Source organism: Zalophus californianus, chromosome 12 (assembly GCF_009762305.2).
Source record: "Zalophus californianus isolate mZalCal1 chromosome 12, mZalCal1.pri.v2, whole genome shotgun sequence".
NCBI classification, from domain to species: Eukaryota; Metazoa; Chordata; class Mammalia; order Carnivora; family Otariidae; genus Zalophus; species Zalophus californianus.
In genome coordinates this window covers 81,203,578-81,222,752 of record NC_045606.1, presented here as the reverse complement: position 1 = coordinate 81,222,752, position 19,175 = coordinate 81,203,578, and the positions used below count along the sequence as shown (strand labels likewise).

Sequence of the window (19,175 nt, the reverse complement as noted above, 5' to 3'; positions counted from 1 at the left end):
ATGTTTTGCAAATGTTGAGAGTTGTTTCTCGTTCCAGTTTTAAAGCCAAGGAACACTCTTTCCAGTTGGCACTTCTGCTGTTAACTCCTGATGTAAAAGCCCACGGTAATATGATTTCCTCAAGGATTGTGTCTTTGTACATTCATGCGTGTATGAAGAAGACTGTCTTTTATTCCTCTATGAAAAAGCGTTATTTCTGTAAGATTCTGTGACTATTTCAAAATTGATGTGGTAACTTTTCATAGTAATTGCTTTTTTTATGAAGAAACAAGCAATAGCTTGAGGTAAATTGCTTCAAGTATTCTAATTAACAAATAATGAGTTAAATTTTACTATGGAGAATGTAATATGAAAATCACCGTCAAAAGTATATGGAAGGGTCACTGAAATCCTCCATGATCTAAGTCAAAACTTTTGCACAGTGAAATATTTCAAGGTATGTGCTATTAACCTTTTCTCACCTGGGCCTGGTATCCATTGAAATCAGTGAAGTAATGGGCCTTACCCAGTACATTCCTCAAAGCCCAGAATTAGCATATTTATTTCCTTGGCATCACTAAAGAAACCACAGTTCAGATAACATGTCAATGCTTTCTTATTTTCCAAATGAAAACATTCGTTGGTTCGTAGCACAGTATCATTAAAGAGAGAAAACAGGAAGCCTATGTCATGCTAATAAACCATGCTAGGATGGTTAAAAGGAGCCTGTTAAAGGCTTTCAAATCTGTTACCATTTCCATCAGGGGCTCCTCAATTCTATACAATCCCAGACATCCATCAAGTCAATGGGTCTCTACAATCATTTTGTTAGTAAATGTTCTCTCTGCTGAGTTAGCTTGGATGGCTCATTGCACTCCTTATAGATATAAAGAACTATGCTTTGTAGCTTCAGCTCAGATATTGACAGTCACCTTATTCAATAGAGAGTTGCTCCTTCATCATGTAGTAACATTTCCTAGATACCTACAGAGACAGAAAGCTACATAGAGAAGGAAGTGTGTACTTATTGGCCTTTTGTTGAGTTTCTCCTAATAGTATTGGACAATATTTAAATGAAGGAGTGAGGGCATCATTTTCAAAATTTCAGATAATCTGAGTTACTGATAAATACAATCCTGTAATCAGGATTCTAAACCCACCTCTAGGTGTGCCTTTCTAGATAAAACATAGTTTAAAACAAACTCATAGCTGCACATTTAGTAATATTTTATTGTGCCATGTATCTGAGAATCAATAGCCATACCAAGAAAAGTAATTATAATTTTTTAAGTTGACAGTTTTCTTTGTATTGGAGATTAATGGCTTTTAAAATTTTTTTACTTAATTTTAATTAGTAAATATCCATATGTTTGGTTGAGAAAAATGCTTGAATTTTAAACAAGCCTTGCATTTCATTGGAAGAGCAAAATTCAAGTATGTTTTCATTTACTAATTTACTCAAATCAGGGTAAGTGGATGCTACAGGGTGATTATGAGAGCAGAGCCAGCTCTCAGGCCAAAGGTGGGTTATCATTATTTTTTAAAGGCTTTAGGAAGAAAAAGAAACATAATTCATGACATTTCAAAATTGGTCTTCCTATTACAAACTTACCAATGGGTTGTTTTTTTTTTCTAAGTTCTTTTATAAATAATTGATACTTGTTTGGCGTTCCGCAAAATCTTACTTAGCTCATAATAGAGTTGAATAATAGTTCTTGTAGATTTGCCTATCCCAATCATCCTTTCTAACACTCTCTCAGCGGGGTGGGGGGGGATGACTTTCTTCTTGATGAGAACGATCATCTGTCCCAGGCAGTGGGAAGGTAACTCCCACAACATATTACAGTAGGAGCTGGAGAATTCTGACCTCCGCTGTGTTTTTTTACTCAGGGATTTTGCTGAGGGCTCAGGAGGTAGTCATATAGGCTGGGACAATGTAGGGAGGCATGCTGTAAGGAGAAGGATTTAGCATGTGCTACTAGTGGTTCATAAGTCCTATGCTTTAAAATGAACTGCCTGTGTACTATAGATAAGCAAATGCAAAGTTGCATGGAAAAAAATATAGTATTATAGTCCTCAGAATCGACCTTGTGTTTTATTCTGGCCAAGAAACGTCACATCTAATCTCACCATGCCAGAGGGAATGCTAAAAATGTAGCCCCAGGTAATATTCAGCAAATATCACTAGTAGACAGTGAGCAATATATTAGTGTGACCTTGGGCCAAATCGGACCTCAATTTAAAAAAAAAAAAAATTAGCTTACACTAGTTAATATTTAAAGGTGTCTAAATCAATGATGGTTGATCTGTCACAAACTAATTGTTTTCATAAGAACAACTACTCATAAATTTAAACCTGAAGGACACCATTATGAACATGAATTGGAACTGAATAGCTAACTTAATTTTTGGAGTTTTTAAGAATTTTTTTACCAGAAATAATTGGCATTTCAGATGAACAGGGTTTTACTTTTTCAATTTAAATTAAATACCATATTACAGGAAATCTCACTAGGAAGAAAAGTTTGTATTGTTTATATTTTCTTCCCCTTTTAACTCTACATTCTCTATTATTTACTGATGACAATGTAGAAAGAACACTAGCAGTTTTCAAAATTAGATTAACCAACACTGATATTTATTCAGTCAGCAAGTGGGAGAAACAGCATTCTCACACTCTATTATGCAAACCTACCAATTTTTCTCATTTCATTTATTTAATTTCCTTTAATGTCAGTATTTTCCTCCATCTTCTGGAATAAAATTGCTAAAAATAACAATGAAGTTGCATGAAAGGATGAGCAAGAAATAATACCAAATTGTAGAATATGCTAATCATATACAATCATCTTTAGAAATGTTTCTTTTGCTTTTATTACGGTTTCCCTTTAATGAAGATGTGAATAGTGAAGAAAAACTTGACCATAACTAGAAGAAAAGATTTCCTTAAGAAGAAATTGTGTCTGCGAATGTTCAGAAACTTGCTGACTGTCACTGTTGGAAAGTGTCACATTTTTAAAGGCATAGTAGCAAAAGCAGAACAATAACTGTTTTAAAAAAAAATGTATTTTCTGTGACTATTCTATTTCAGTTCTTTCCTCTTTAAAACTTTTTGCAGCATAACCTTTATGTTGGTATTACCTTTGGTTGGCATTATTTTGCATTTAATTTAACGCCTCAATAGGACATTCAGAATATTTTTCTCTTTGTTGAGCTCTTGTATCAGATTTTGATTTACATATCTGCTTCCTGAGTGATAAGGACAGAGAAAAAAACTGATCTATAGAATATTTTTTTCTACTTACCTACTGTTTAAGTCACTTAGGCAGAGCTAACTTTGACAAATAACTTGTTACAGAGTCATTATGGCCAAGTATGGAGTGGGACCTATGAAAAAACAGGAATTGACTATGTTATGACTTGGATGGGAGACAGGGGTGATGTGGTTATAAAAAAATGGGAAAGACAAATGACAAATGTAATATTTCAGTTTTTGAAGTAAGTGTAAACTTATTTACCAATAAACTAAATCCCATTGGGTAAGTTCACTAGAACATAGAATGGTGTTTGAGAGCTGATGAAGAGTCTTAGAGTATTAAAGTATAATTTCAAAGTTAAAAATATAACTCTCATACGGAGGTAAAACAAAAAAGTCAAGGATTTATTCTACTCCGTAACTAATGAGGGAACCAGTAAGATGTTAAAATGAGTCCAAAGAGCATTTGAGAAGCTAGTTATATATATATATATATATATATAAATGGGCTTTGCAAGAGTATTTCTGAAGATGACAAATCAAAAATATAGGTCCATATGGATATATATATCTCCATATGGACCTATATATTCATGTGGATACACACACACACACACACACACACACACACACATATGGATAAGTCAGAAGGCTAGATATAAAACTAGTTTAGTGTCTTATAGTACAATAAACTATAAACATTTAGGTTTTCTATTTCACTGGACAGATGCTATTTGAATTTACACAATAAAAATCAACAAATGAACACCTGTACCTCAGAGGTATGAAGTAACCACACTGAAAGAAATTCAGTGCTGCACGGAAAGAATGAACATCCTTTGCCTATTTCCAAGTTTTGGATTATTTTTCTGATGAGTGATATTTCATTATTTTACTTCCGCTAGTTTCAAGCATTACCAGTATTTGAATTATAAAGATCACACACACACACACACACACACACACACACACACACACACACACAGAGACAGACCCCTAAAATTGTATAATAGTAAAATTAATAGAATGGAAGGGCTCCAGCATGAGGCTGTGTTTTAATTATTCTTTCCTACTGTTACTCTTCACTCTGTCTGGAGAGAGTAATTCAGAGGCTGGATTGAATAAAATGATATGGAGGATAAATGCAAACAAATGTGTGGCTGCCTTCAACTCACAGTTCCCTCTCTGACAGTTCCACAAGTCATCTGTGACTGTGCCTTCTTCCTTTTGCCCCCTGGGCACTGTCACCTCTAGTCCATATTTTTTTCTCCCTTTCTGTAGTATATAACCCTAAAAGAGGAAATGGGCTTTGCAAGAGTATTTCTGAAGATGACAAATCAAGGATAATCGACCATTTCTCCATGCCTACCTCCTATCTGTTATTGGCTAATAACCCTGGCCTATCCCAATAAAGCCTCTTTGAGGATCCACGTGCATCTTCCAGTCAGAAGAAGCAAGAATGAAGTCTTCTCAGTCAAAGGGTGGGAGTGCAGAGGGGACAGGTGTGATGAACAGAGCTCTGCTTTTCCGAGAATAGCCTAGAATGTAAGAACCCCGGTGTGGCTCTCTTCTCTCTGGCACTCTAGGCTCTGCAGGGCAGGTTAATGGTGGGTTTAAGGCCATAGGACTCTCTCCATATGGAACCCATTTTCTGAGAGCAATACTAAAAGCATCAGAGCTCAGTGGTCCCTCTGATGGATCTTTACTCATTTCCTGGAAGAAGGAAGAAGAGGCGGGCTGTAGGAGGCAAAATTATGAACTAGACGAAATGTAGTTTATGGACTTTTCTCTTTTTCAGGATTTTTTCCCTCATAATGTTCTTGAACTTCTTTATACCTCTTAAAAATGTCACTAGCTGAACAATATCCTCAGTATACATTCTAGGGACTCAGAGATCTACTTTTCTCACTTTCCATTTTTGGACTCACTGATACTTTGCTGTGCTCCAATGCCTCAATCCCAAATTACTTTTCTATGTCAAAGTTTTTCCCACCCCCCCCAAACACACCGATATCAAAGAGGCATATTGATGGTCCCTAGGGAAGGTACTGAAGCTGGATTTTAAGGAATAACCATATAATTAAGATCATTTAGTCATTCATTTTATTTAGAAACTATTTATGGAGGACCTGCTATGTAGTAGATGTTGTAGGGGCTGAGAACAGAACAGTGAACCAAAAAAATCCCCCCCAAAACAATAAACAAAACAAACACCCCAACTCTGACTCTTATGGCATTTATATTTCTGTGGGAGAGATAAGTAGTAAACAATATAAATATAAGCTAAATATATACATATAGGATGAGTTAGAAAGTAATAAATGTGGAAAAGCCAATTAAATCCAAGAAAGTGGATAGGAAATAGGTCAGGAAGTAGCCTTTGTAGAGTGTGGGGTTGAAATTTAGGGCGAGTGGCTAGGGATGGTGACATTGATGAAAGGCCTGAAGAAAGGGAGGGATGGATGTGTGCCGTGTCCTGGGGAAGAGAATTCTGGGCAGAGGGAACAAGGAGGTAGATCCTGAGGCAGGAGCATGTCTAGACCAGGGCAAGGTGAAGGATGTAGGGTGGGGTGCCCTGCATCTTTCGGAGGCCTTGTAGGTCACTGAAAAAACTGTAACTTTTACACTGAGTGAAAGGAGAACGTAAGGGAGTTTTGAGCAAAGGAGTGACATAATGGGTCCTAATTTTAATCGAGTCAATGGCAGAAGCATAGACACGAGTTAGAAGATTCTTGGATGATCCAGGGTAGAGATGCTCATGGATTGAGTGGAGCAGAGTAGTAGAGGTGGTGAACAGTGCTTAAACTCTATGTAGATTTTGACAGAGAGCTTATGAATTTGCTGATGATTTAGATGTGCACCGAGGGAGAAAGGTCAATCCAAGGCTTCTGACCTGAGTAACTGGAAGGGGGGGGGGTGCTGCTATTTACTGAGATGGGGGAGACTGAGAAGAACGAGTTGAGGGAAATATGTCCAAAAGTTCTTCCCACTCAGACTCCTCAATCTGCATTTTTAAAGATGCATGAGTCATTAATTAGAACAACTCTAGAAATCCTGGGATATGAGAATGAGCGTTTTTTCCCCTTCGAGATGTTTTCAGCAGGGTCTCAGATCCTCTCCTGACGTCACCAAACTCTTCTCTCAACTCCCTCTCCCAGGCTAAATCCGGATCTGAGTTTTTTCTTCTTCCTAGCTTATCTCTATAGCACTTTTATATCCCAGGTCTTTTGTGGTTATTTTCAAATTTGTTTGATTAGTGCTGTAGTTGGTTTTGATATTGTGTTGTTTTCCCCAAGGAATGGACTATAAGCCTTTGGGTCAGCTTCAAAACCCCTTTCTATTTTCTTGGCTTCTGGGTATTTAAAAGTGAATGTTGCTCCTCAGAATCTACCACAGGAAAATTATCCTTTACACCCAACCTTTGATCCCAATCAAGACTCTTTCTTCGTCCAGGAAGGTCAACCGCCTTCTCGACAAACATAACTGTCTGGAGCATAGAGGAAGGAAATCAGGGGAGAGTGGCTGAAATTATGAACAGGAAGGGCTGCAGGAGGAGACTACCTTAGTCATGTTGTCCTATAGTATACAAGCTCCCTCTCTCTCAAGGGCTTGCCTTCTATTTTCACTCATTATTTCATTCATTCATTCATCCATTCTTTCAATACGAACATTGTGAAAAGTCATATATTCTTGTGTAGAGACGCAAAACCTTACTAGCCGGGAGGGATGGTAAGATGCCTCATAAGGACAATTACAATAATTATAATAATTGTTACTATACTAGGTAAGATCATGAGTCTCCTATTTTATGTCCGACAGCTTGCTAAGTGCTATATTGGAGTAAATCCTGCAACAGCCTTGTGGGATGGCTATTATTATTACTCCCGTTTGAAGACGATGAAATGGAGACAAAGGTTGATTAGCTCACTTGCTGGAGATTAAAGAGCACAGAGCCGCGGTATCAGACAGAGACAGCTGAGAGGACACAACACTATAGGGAGCAGCTGGGAAAATCAGGCCCAAGTCTATGAAAGACGCTCCTGCAGTCCTCTGATTTGATTTCTGATACCAATATGCTGTGCATGACCAGCCGTTCTAGGAGAGCTACTCAACCTTCTTAGCTTTGGGAAATATATTTAGAGGGAGGGATATTCTTTGGATAAACTCAAGTTAATGCCAACATTTTTTTATTGATTACGACTTCTCATTTTTATTGAGTTGCTTCTAATGTGCAGTTTCTAAAGTTATCCATGCACATCACAAGACCAGCTATGGATTGATTGTAAGCCTCTTTCCTCCTGGTTCATGACGGATCTCATTTAAAAATTTTCAAACACTATGAAGGAAATCAGAAAAAAAGAAATGACAAGACTACTTGAGGGACTTATTTACGACTTAGGGTTAAGTTCAGATGTCAACCTAGTTTTACAGTTTGCTATATTTAAAGTAATCGTATTCAGAAGTCCATTCAAATCATTTGCAAATGTGTTCTTATTATACCCTCAGGACGGCAAGCCGCGATTGTTTCCTTTCTTGCAGACTAGTTTCTTAGGTAACTGCTGCGTGATCTCTTTCATAGTATATAGACATTATGATAATGTCTTCCAGCTAGGAAGATCAGGCTGATGATTGTTAAAAGTTCAGTGTCAAATCATCCATCAGTAATTGAGCCAAGAATAAAACCTTACAATCCACAATGGGATTTAATACCTCCTCTCTTAGACCACACCCAGCTGGCTCTCATCATTCTGTCTTCAACACAGTTGTTACCTAATAGCTATGTCCTGGGCCCACAACTTTAGTATTATTAGCAGAAGGTGTCTAGATTCTTGAAGTCTTTTTGAGTGGAAACTCGTAACAAAGCAAAAAGACAAAGACCTTGCTGCTTCTTTCTGGCTGGTCCAGATCTTCCAGGTCCAAAGGGAGGGTGTTTGCCTTCTCAGCTGACAATTACCTTTGCCAGTGCTGTGCTGGATTCAGTCATCAGTTTGGGGAAAAGGTTTTCTAGGTGTTTTCAAGTTGTAAAAGTCTGAGTCCATCCAGTTCTCTCTCACCTATCCCCTAACACTACTTTCCCTCTCTCCAACACGTATGAAGATTTTTCAGAAGCAAAAACTAAACCGGTTTGAGTTACGTAAAATGAAAGTTTCAAATTCAAAAACCATTATACCTATTTATGCATTGTAGCTGGGTTTTGAGAACATGTGTCTTCTATCAGCAGGGATCTGAGATGTGAAATAGACCTTTACTGGATTCCTGGGGCTGCTGGACAGGCACAACAGTCCGTAATGGCTCTGTGGAGTAGCTGAGTGAACCAGAACACTGAAGGGTTTATGTGATAGGCCTTAACCATTATGAAGAAGCTGTAACAGCCTATTGTCGCAAAAACGTCACTTTTCGGAGTGTACCTAAATACCAATTTACACAGTAGGGATTTTTAACTAACAGCAACAGCTGTCCCCCATTGAGGAGGCATTTTTTTTTTTTTAACTAGTAACCAATAAGAAAAGAATCTGGCTGCTTCAACATATTTAATTTCTAAGTATATTGACTGCATAGTAGTCAAATATAATTACCATATTTATGGGTCTCATTCTGCCTACAGAATATAAAAGTGGCATATTTAATATGAATAATAAAGAGAAAATGTCTTCTTAGTATATTCCTTATTGCTGTCAGCTTTAGAAATTCACAAGTGTGTTACAATATATTTTAACTTAATTTTCACCATTAATACATAATAATGATGCCTTCTTTCAATCATTATATGTTCTGAGGTTAGCATTAAAATCCAGGAGGAAATGACTCACGCTGAATTAAGCTAAATAAATATTTAAAATCACTGGGAACATGCAAGAATGACAAAATTCAACCCTAGCGTGGAACTGAACTATTTAGTGGAGGTATTTTGTTTAGAGGCTGTGCACAGATCACTAGCATTCCTACATGCTGAAAAAATTTTTTTCTTGAACTTTTAATGTCTGGATAAAATCTAAACATTTATTATTGCAGAGATTACACATACTTCTTTTTAATGAAAAATTTAGCAGTAAATAGTCACAGTATGTTCTAAAACTGTATGATGTTTAAGGTTGGATTGAAGTATGGTATAGTTCGGGGCACCTGGGTGGCTTAGTCGGTTAAGCATCTGCCTTCGGCTCAGGTCATGATCCCAGGGTCCTGGGATCGAGCCCCATGTCAGGCTCCCTGCTCTGTGGGAGCCTGCCTCTCCCTCTCCTCCCCGCTTGTGCTCTCTCTTGCTATCTCTGTCACTACCTGTCCCTCTCTCAAATAAATAGACAAAATCTTAAAAAAAAAAAAAAGTATGGTATAGTTGGAGTACAGTATAGTTCCTTGACTGACGAAGCTGGCTGGCATCATATACTGAAGCATAAAAATTCGAGCAAAAGAAGAGTATGCACTGTATATCAGTAAATGGTGAGGATTTTCTAAATGAAAATACATAAAACCTATATAACTCTATGCAGGGGTGTCATTTTACAGTGTAGGTGAGAAGCAGCAAGGAGCTCAGTTCCCATGTTTCCACCGCACACATACCTTATCATTTCACCATGCTAAGCACCATCAAAGGACCATTTCAGAACTAGGCCTTTTAAAATAATCAATAAATCTGTAAGTCTAAAATTAGCTCAAAATAAAAGTTTTTAAAAATCTATAAATCTGCCTCACCTCTCTTCTTTGATTAGTACCCACTGGCTCCAGAAATTTCCTTTGAGGGGAAAGTAGGGCACCGATATTTCAGAAACCCATTAAAATGAAAACATTTGATGGATGGCTTTACTCGGGTGTTTCTCCAAGAGTGGGCAGAACACCATTGCATCAGGGTCAACAGGGAGGTGGTTTAAAATGTAGATTATGAATTTCAGGGTATGGGGTTTGAGAATCTGCATTTTTAATGCATACCTCTAAGCATCTGGTGCTCAATAAGTTTGAGAACTACTGGACTAGATGAGTTGGAGGAACTCTATTCTATAAATGGCCCATGATACAAAATGCATTTTAAGTATAGTTTTCATTGTCAAATTTTACTATTTTTTAGCCCAACTTCTGTAAGTTCTTTGTACTACACTATGATCACTTATAAGTGTACAAAAGTTTTAATTGACTGAAATTATAGTAGACTTTTTTAATGGCCATCCATGACCATTTATAGTTCCTACATGATAGGAAAACTCTATCTTAGCTTTTTCCTTGATCTAAATGAAAAGTTTTTACCATACAGTAGTGATTTACTTTTTTCTATTTAATAAATTCTAGGAACATCTACTTCTCAGTCTGGTAAGTTGGAGAAGACTTTTCACCTAACCTTACGCTACACCCCCTCCCGCTCCCAACCAGTAGAATTGCACTTAAACACTCACATGAATAATAGGGGTCATCCTTCCACCAATAGGCTGGTCTTGTATCCCAAACAAGGAGTAAAAATTAAATATAGTTTATCACATTGTGGGTTCCTAGGGAGTAAATATGGCATGCCAAAACTGTTCAAGTCTAACTATTGGCTATAACAGTGATATATAGTGAGTCCACTTTATGGGAATAACAAATTATTCTTTAAGAATTCTAAAAATGTAGGGGCACCTGGGTGGCTCAGTCGTTAAGCGTCTGCCTTCGGCTCAGGTCATGATCCCAGGGTCCTGGGATCTAGCCCCGCATCGGGCTCCCTGCTTAGCGGGAAGCCTGCTTCTCCCTCTCCCACTCCCCCTGCTTGTGTTCCTGTTCTTGCTGTCTCTCTCTCTGTCAAACAGATAAATTAAAAAAAAAAAAAAAAAATCTTAAAAAAATTTAAAAATAAATTAAAAAAAAATTCTAAAAATGTTGACCTGTGTGCAAATCTAGGTTTAATATATCATCTCTCTGCTTTGTCCACATTATTGCCTCATGTTACCAAACTTTTTTTTCAATGGTATATGGAATGCATTTTTGCACAAATAAAAAAAACCCATACGTATTCATGCTGTGTTTTTTCCAGCACCTTGCCTCTCTGTGACACAGGATAAAAGTTATTTAGACAACAGAAACTCTCTCTATTGAGAATTCAGACCTCAGTAAACCCTCTTGAGGAGGGACCTCTTTTGCAGTTGAACAGTTGGGTAATGGTGTGTGGTTTGGCATACCACTGTCTTTCTTTTCTCAAAAACACCAACAGTTACTTTTTCATTTGGGTGATTATAATGCATAACTCACTCTTTGGAGGCAATGGAATCTCATTCAGCATTAAAATAAGCATGATGTTCAGAACATGAGAGGAAGAGTTTCACATCCTATATTAAAGGTATACAAATATACAAATCTATAGGTTTATATTTGGGGCCATATAGAGAGATCGTGACATACAAGTATAATCAGATGAACGTGAATTGAAATCATTATACTGTAGGGAATTTTGAAAAAAGAAAAAAAAAATAACCAAGTGTGTTAAGTTAGAAGAGTAGACTTGTAAGTAAAAAGCAAGAAGACTGAACTCATATACACAGACTGTCCTTAGAAAAAGGAGTGAATCTGGTTAAGTTACCAAGGCAGATTTAAACTGCCTTGCTGCATGTAACAAAGTTGCAAATGGAAGCTATATGACCATCCCTAAGAAATTATGTACAGAAGTTTCTTGTTTTATAACATAAAGTGTGACTAGATGACTCCTTAGATTATTCCAGCAATGACAAGCTGAATATCTATAAAGTGCCAATCACCCTGCCAAAGGCTACAAAGAACACAGAGGAAGAAAGACATCTATGTTCTCAACAGTGATGGGTGTTAGAGGAAATGCTCAAAAATCCTATGAGGTTTCAAAGAGGAGAAATATTTCAGCTCTAAAAATCTCTGATTTGGGTTTGCCTTTTGAGACTCTTTAAGCAGTTATCGATATGACATCGAGTAAGATAAAACAAGGATTAAAATTTGTCAAAATTAAATAATCTGGAACCCAATAATCTGAGACATCAGAGAAGCCCCTCTTTTCTAACAAGTGATTCTGACCACAGAGACCGGTATGGTGAGTATGCAAGATTGGTAGGTGTTTCTGAAGAACAATTAAACAACTAATCATATATCAACCTGAAGTGGGTCCCCTTCAGGTATGCTTATGCATCATTCACCAATAAATAAAAATAAACACTGTAAAAATGCAAATACGAGTACATTAGAACTTATCAGAAGGTCTCATTGGTTTGTATTTTAACAGCAAACCATATCAGTTACCTTAGGTAGTTTTCTGACACTCAGCCTAGTATAAGTTTCAGATTTCTGGAAAGGGTCACCTTCAAATGATTTGCTATCTTTTGTTTTGTTTTCTTTTCTTCTCTTTTCGTTATTTTTAAGTCCATTTGCCATTTCTGAACAAAGCATGATGAAATATTTTTGAATGTTGTCATGTGACTTTTAGTAGATGCGTAGCACTGATCCATGGCAACCCAGGAAAGAGGGAGTTAGAGGAAGCCCTACCCTAATTCTACTCTTCTTCTTCCCTAAATCTCCTGTGGATGCCGCCGCCTACTGGCTGAACCCAAGGGAGCTTCTCAATAGCTTCCATGTGGGTTAGTCTATAAGCCACGGAAGAGTGTGTACAGTTGGAAAGTGTTTCTAGAGAGGCAAATGGAATAAATTAGGGGCAAATGGAATAAGTCAGGCACACATGCCAGTAAGTACAAGGCTCTCTTCTGTGTATTTGGGGTACAATGATAAAGGGAACAGCTTCTGCCTTCCAGCGACTCAGACAAGTGAATAGTTAACTCCAGAGTGGTGGGTGGGCCTTATATTAGAAGCGAGAATAAGGAACTCTGGATACAAATAGGAGGTACCTAACCTACAGTTTCTTCTTCTTCCTACAGACTATTAGTATTTGTATACAACCACACTTGTCATAAAGAGAACAACAGCATAAAGATGAGATGCATCGCACAGCAGAATTTTTAAGTACCATCTAGGTCTTTACAAAGTTCCAAATCTGGGGAGATTTTTCTGAATACAGCTGATTATTTATACAAAAGAAAAATATAAGTTAAACTTCTTATAAGTTGATATTTAATATCTCATGCCTATATCTACTTAAAAAAAAAAAAGCATAAAATGAGGGAGAAAGAAAAATGTTTTGTTATTCCATGAGTCAAGTATAGTCATTCCATGATGAATTTGCCAGAAAGAAAGTTCCATTGTCTTTTAGAATGGGAGACGACAAGACATATATTTCATATAGCAGAATTTTGCTTTTGTTTTTATTTCTAGATCTTAGACCCCTGACCCCAGAAACACAAAGTCTCCAGATTCTGTGAGACCACAAAACAATCATTTAGCCTTTGGGCCTTCACTGCTTTATCTGTAAAATGGAAGTAATAAGACTTTCTATTTCCTTCAGAAGACCTCAATTTTGATAACTAATAAGAAACTAATAAAATGTTTTGAGCTCGTTGGAGATCAGCCACTAGCTGGGATAAAGTGGGTTATTATAACAGCACTTCCTGAGCTATTGGTACTTATAGCAACCAAACCCAAAATATATCACATCCTGTCGAAACTGCCCTTGGATAGGAAGAGTGCAATTATCCAAGGGTAAAATTGATTGCAGAGTGTCTGTGAACATCTGGACTTTTATAAAGTATGTGTTTGGAGCCCTGAGATATGTGGACTATTTACAAAAGTGCTCTCACAGAAGAGGTAAGCATAATACACTCTTCCTGTCCCTATAGCTTTTGAATGTGTGGTGGGGTCAGAAAGCTAACATTCTTTTTCCCTTGCAGTGTCAGCCACCAGCAATGCTGTCATGTTGCAGTGAGAGCATGAAGGTGGAATTTTCTCTTCTGAGGGTGTGTGTGTGTGGGGGGAGGATCATGAATGTCACCTAATTGAAATAGAAGCAGCCGATGAGAAACAACACAGGTTATGCCAGGCAACTGCATTGCAAACTCAACTAGACCAGTATGTGTGATATTAAATAAATCTCAGGTCCCTCATTTATGAAAAGAGACCCACTGAATCAGACCATCTAGAAGTGAGGCTCAGGCTGCTATATTTTGAGAAAGCTCCACAGGGGACTGATGAGCAGCCCACTTTCAAATGAGCTCTACTGGAGCCACTGATCACCAAGTTCTCAAAGTTAATTCTTTCTCTGTTTAGAAAACTGTCTTAGGCAACCTCATATCTTTCTCCACATCCTCTTAAGACCTCCAATTCATCCTCAACTCCTCCACGTCATGGAAGGAAGTTTGGTTATGTAGACCTATCATTGGCCCAGCAACCACCGTTTCAGGTTCTACCTCTCCCATAGGTGTGGAAAAAATGGCAATGTCATGGGGCACAGTTCTGTTTTCTTATCTCTTCCGGGCACAGTAAAACAGGAGTGGTTAACTTGCTTCTGTCTTAGCCAGTATTCCTGAGTCTAAAATATGGCTCAGGAAATGAAAAGTCATAGGATCACCAAGGGAGAGTAGAGTTTATAAAAAATGGCAACACAGAAGAGAGAATAAAAAATAGAAGCAATATTTGGGTCCTGTTCTCAGGGTTTTGGATCATTTTAAAGGCATTCAAAGATTATTTTAAAGGCTGCATTTGGTTAGGAGACTCAGAAATGCTGGCTCTTGCCCTCAGCCACAACTGCTCCAATAAGAGTTCCCTGGGAACACCCACACACCCACACACAGTACAGAACTACAGAGCTGGCAAAGGAGCCAAGACAACTTAATGTTTACCAGAGGGACTTTGGACCCTAAATTCCAAAGGAAGACCTGAAGCAACTGTTCTCAAAGTACCCTCAGACTAGCATCATCTGGAATCATCTGGAAACCTATTAGAAATGCAAATTCTCAGACCCCCACCCAAACCTATCAAGTCTCACATTCTAGAACGGGGCCATTCCTTCTATAGTTTAACAAGCCCTCCAGGTGATTCTGCTGTGCTGCTCAAGTTTAAGAACCATTGACTTGAACTACAAAAACGAATGGCCACTGGGTCTTCCCTCCGGCTTTCTCTAAAGTCTATCCCACGTCTTTGTTATTATTATTATTTTTTTAAATTCCAGACGGAGGAAGAGGCAGATCCAAAGTTAGAGGATCAGGAATAGGAGAGTAAGAAAGCATTCACTGCCCTCAGAGGGCTATTGGTTTGGGCTGCCCACCCCAAAGACCAAGAAGTCTTCCCAAAACACAGTGATAGCTGTTGGATTGACAAAAAAAGTGCTTGGGATGGAGGCAGTTGGGGGAGTCCCTGATAACTTAAATGGCAGACTCACCATCGGGCTTAGTGCAACAGCCTTTTTGAAAAAAACTTCGATTTTCTTTACATTTATTTTACTCTCTAATGTTGTTTGCACTTATAATGATACATGAATGAAACACCATAATCTTTAAGAGTGTAAGGCTTCTAAATATCTTTTTTTATAAAGATTTTATTTATTTATTTGAGAGAGAGAATGAGAGATACAGGGCACGAGAGGGAAGAGGGTCAGAGGGAGAAGCAGACTCCCTGCTGAGCAGGGAGCCCGATGTGGGACTCGATCCCAGGACTCCAGGAGCATGGCCTGAGCTGAAGGCAGTCGCTTAACCAACTGAGCCACCAAGGCTGCCGGGCTTCTAAATATCTTAATCTTGTCCTAGAATAGAGGTGAGAATGAAAAAAAGAGAGAGACTGCCCTCAGGGGGATTGTGAGGTCTAGACAGCAAATGTTCTCCCTTTTGGGCATCAGGCATCTATTGCCTCCTTACCATTCAAGTTCTGTGGATATTTACACCCGTTATCTTTGCGCTCTACATTCACTGGCCAGTGCTTTAATCTGTACTCTCCACCCTGAGTAACACTTGATTTCACCGGGTAGGAAGGGTCGGACTCGTTCCGAGTTTCTTCTGCACTTGGAAGTGAGCAGTCTTCAGAGAAGGTCTCGGGCTCCCCCTAGAGGTGGGCACCTCTTAACGTACTCAGGATGGCAATTTTCATAGGCAGCTAGCACCTCTCGCCAGTCTTGCACTGGAAAGAAAAGCGAAGTTGAACCCGCGCTAGTAAATTGCTCAAAGTAATATAACTTGTGACATTTGCCAAGCCAATGCTATTTCCAAGCCATAGCCACAGGTGGCTATTCAATTGTAAATGAATTAAAATTAAAAAATTCATTTCCTCAGTTGCACTAGCCACATTTCAAGCGCTCAGTAGCCAGTGTGTGGCCAGTGGCTGCAATACCGCACAGCGCAAGCATAGAACATCGTTAAGAAGCCGCAGGTTCCGGAGGGAGAGCTGCGGCTGAGGTTGGTGATAATCTAAGGTTAGCAAAACTAAGCCCCACAGCAGGGAAGCAACACGGCAGCACACAGATGCCAACTCGTGTATTCAGGCACAGAACGAAGGCTCCTGGCTTCAACATCCATTAGAGGGGAAAAGGTATCCTGCATCCTGGGCCGAAGGTGTTGCAGGGCCACGGTTTTATAATCACAGAAGCCTCCGTGATGAACTGCTTCTCTGTGCTGCAGGGTTCTGCCTTATCATCATCCGGCAGAGCCTCTCTTTCCCCACTCACCCTACTTGCTACGCGACTCTTCATAGTTCTTTCCTTTCCTTTGTAATCCAAGACCCTGCTCACAGGCAAGCTCAAGCAAACATAAGTGGGTAATAACAGCCTTAAATTCCCTTTTCCCTCGAGCTTATTGTACTTACTACACTGTCTCTCTCTTTTCCTGGCCATTGTATGCCTGTATTCACTTTGGAAAAAGCCGCCATTTGCCCACTAGCAGTGGAAGGTCAGCAGATCTTCCAAGTTTCTGCCCAGCCCTTCCCTCCGACGAGCCCCGCGGGTGGGATAGACCAAGTAAGGGAGTTCATTTTATAAGTAGAATGGTAGGTGAAAATCACTTAACAAATACCAGTAGCTTTCGTGGCAGCCTCCTCCCCGCCCGCCGGGGCTTTGCTTATTTGGCTTATTTGGCTTATTTATGAGCTCCGCCAATCCAGTCCAATTTAAGTGATCTGCTCCTGGAATAAGACAATTGTAGAGCATTATGCAGTGCTGTATTTCTTTATTTATCAGCAGCTCTGTTGCTGAAAAGATTGAAGGGCAGCATTCCCTGTAAATATTAACTGTTTGGGGAAAACTGAATCTATAATCGTATAAGGAGTGGTTATAAAATTATAAAACTGAATTCCCAACTCACACATCAAATCAAGCTCATTAACTTAGAGTTACGTCTTGTAAATCCACCTGCATTCACCATGTCAGATTTACGTTCCTTGCCATTCATACAGGGTACAATGTAATTTAACCGGAATATGTCAGAGAAAAATTAAAATGTTTTGATCATTTACAAAACAGTAATCAGCTACAGTTTTTAGATATAATAAACAAAATACAACAACATTTACTTCAACAAGTTAGGGTCTAATTCTGTACATAAACATTGAGTAAAGGCAGGTGCAAACATAGTAAGTCTCCTCCAAATTGTACTAATTGGGAGACAAGGTAATCAAATCTGGGAGAAAATCTGAATTATAGGCTTTAAGAACGCAGTCTTGTTACCCTCAGAGAAGCAGTCAGAATGATGACAACAAAACTAACCACTCACAAGAGAGTTCCGTGTACTGGCTGGCCTTGCTTCACCAGCAGATTTTACTGCAAAATGAGTAGAGGAGTGTTTAATTGGTTAGGAGGTAGAGGGCTAACCCAGATGACCGTTCAGGATCTTTCCAGATCCCAACATATGATTCCAGGGTCCGCAAGTAGCAGTGATTATATAAAATGAATTAATGTGATGACGTAGTTAAATATTGCTCTTTCAAACAGGTTAGCCATATTTTCTATAATGTCCTTTATGTTTTGCTTTTTGAAAGAGAGCAAATACAAAGAGAGATACAAAAAGACCAGATCAGATTATAACATTTCACATTCATGGAATCTGAATGAATCCCATTCTGCTCTGACGGATGTCTCCAGGGTGCACACTCGAGGGAGAAGACGTAGTTGAGGCCCCAGCTCTGTCTCAAGGGACTGTTTTACAACATCTTTGACCTCGAGTGAGGAGCTGCAAACCTCTCCTTTCTGAGGGTCTTTCCTTCTCCAACCTCTGTTGTTATGTGCATGGGTGCAGTTTCCTTGCAATCTATGCACGTGTGGCATTAACCCAAAGGAATGTAGGGATTAGAGTCCATTTCTTACTGAACTGAGTTGCTATTTCTTCAAACCTAAGGGATAGCAAAGTTCTTTGTTTTGCTTTCTATCACTGAAGTGACTAAAAATTTTTCTGGTAATGATTACTTTTTTTTGAGAGAGAGAGAGAGAGTGAGACGGAGAGAGAGCAGGAGCTGAGCGGGGGCGGGGGGGGGCAGAGGGAGAGGGAGAGAGAGACTCTAGAGCGGGCTTCAGGCCCAGCAAGGAGCCCTACGCAGGGCTTGATCCCACAACCCTGAGATCATGACCTGAGCTGAAGTCAAGAGTTGGACGCCCAACCGACTGAGCCACCCAGGTGCCCCTGGTAATGATTACTTTTATATCTAATCTGAAATCTTTTAATTTTATGCCTCAAGAAAACAACACACAAAAATTCTGTAGTATTCTCAATTCCGATTGCCCTGCTGTTGATATGCTGAGGTATTTTTGTGGCAAGAATAAGATGGGAAGCCAAAGACCGTTCAGCAGGCAGGCTGGTAAAGGTGAATGCTCGTATATATGCATTTCCTGCAAAAATCTTAATGACAGGTGATCTGGTGGAACTTGTTATACTTGCATAATGTTAAGTCCCTTTGACACTAGTGGGAGACAGAGTTCTTGTGTTGCCCAGTATCATGGGAGTACTTATAAACAAAAGCCAGAAAGCAGAAGAGCAGCATTTTGACTAATTTCTAGATTCAATGGACTTCTCTGGAGCTTACAGACCTTTTTTTTTTTCTTTTTTTCCATGTAATAAAACAGGGAAGGAGTAGAAATGATACTGTAAACATTAAGATTGGAAAA

At 38.9% G+C, this 19,175-nt stretch overlaps 1 long non-coding RNA gene across 1 annotated transcript; it reads right to left on the bottom strand.

Annotated features, from left to right (window-relative positions):
• Positions 1 to 15,774: 15,774 nt before the first annotated feature.
• LOC113911003 lies at positions 15,775 to 17,204 on the bottom strand. The gene is made up of 3 exons (XR_003516348.1): positions 17,095 to 17,204; positions 15,949 to 16,207; positions 15,775 to 15,836 (listed from the first exon to the last, which is right to left on the bottom strand). It is a non-coding gene; the product is annotated as an uncharacterized LOC113911003 (long non-coding RNA).
• Between the last annotated feature and the right edge of the window lie 1,971 nt (positions 17,205 to 19,175).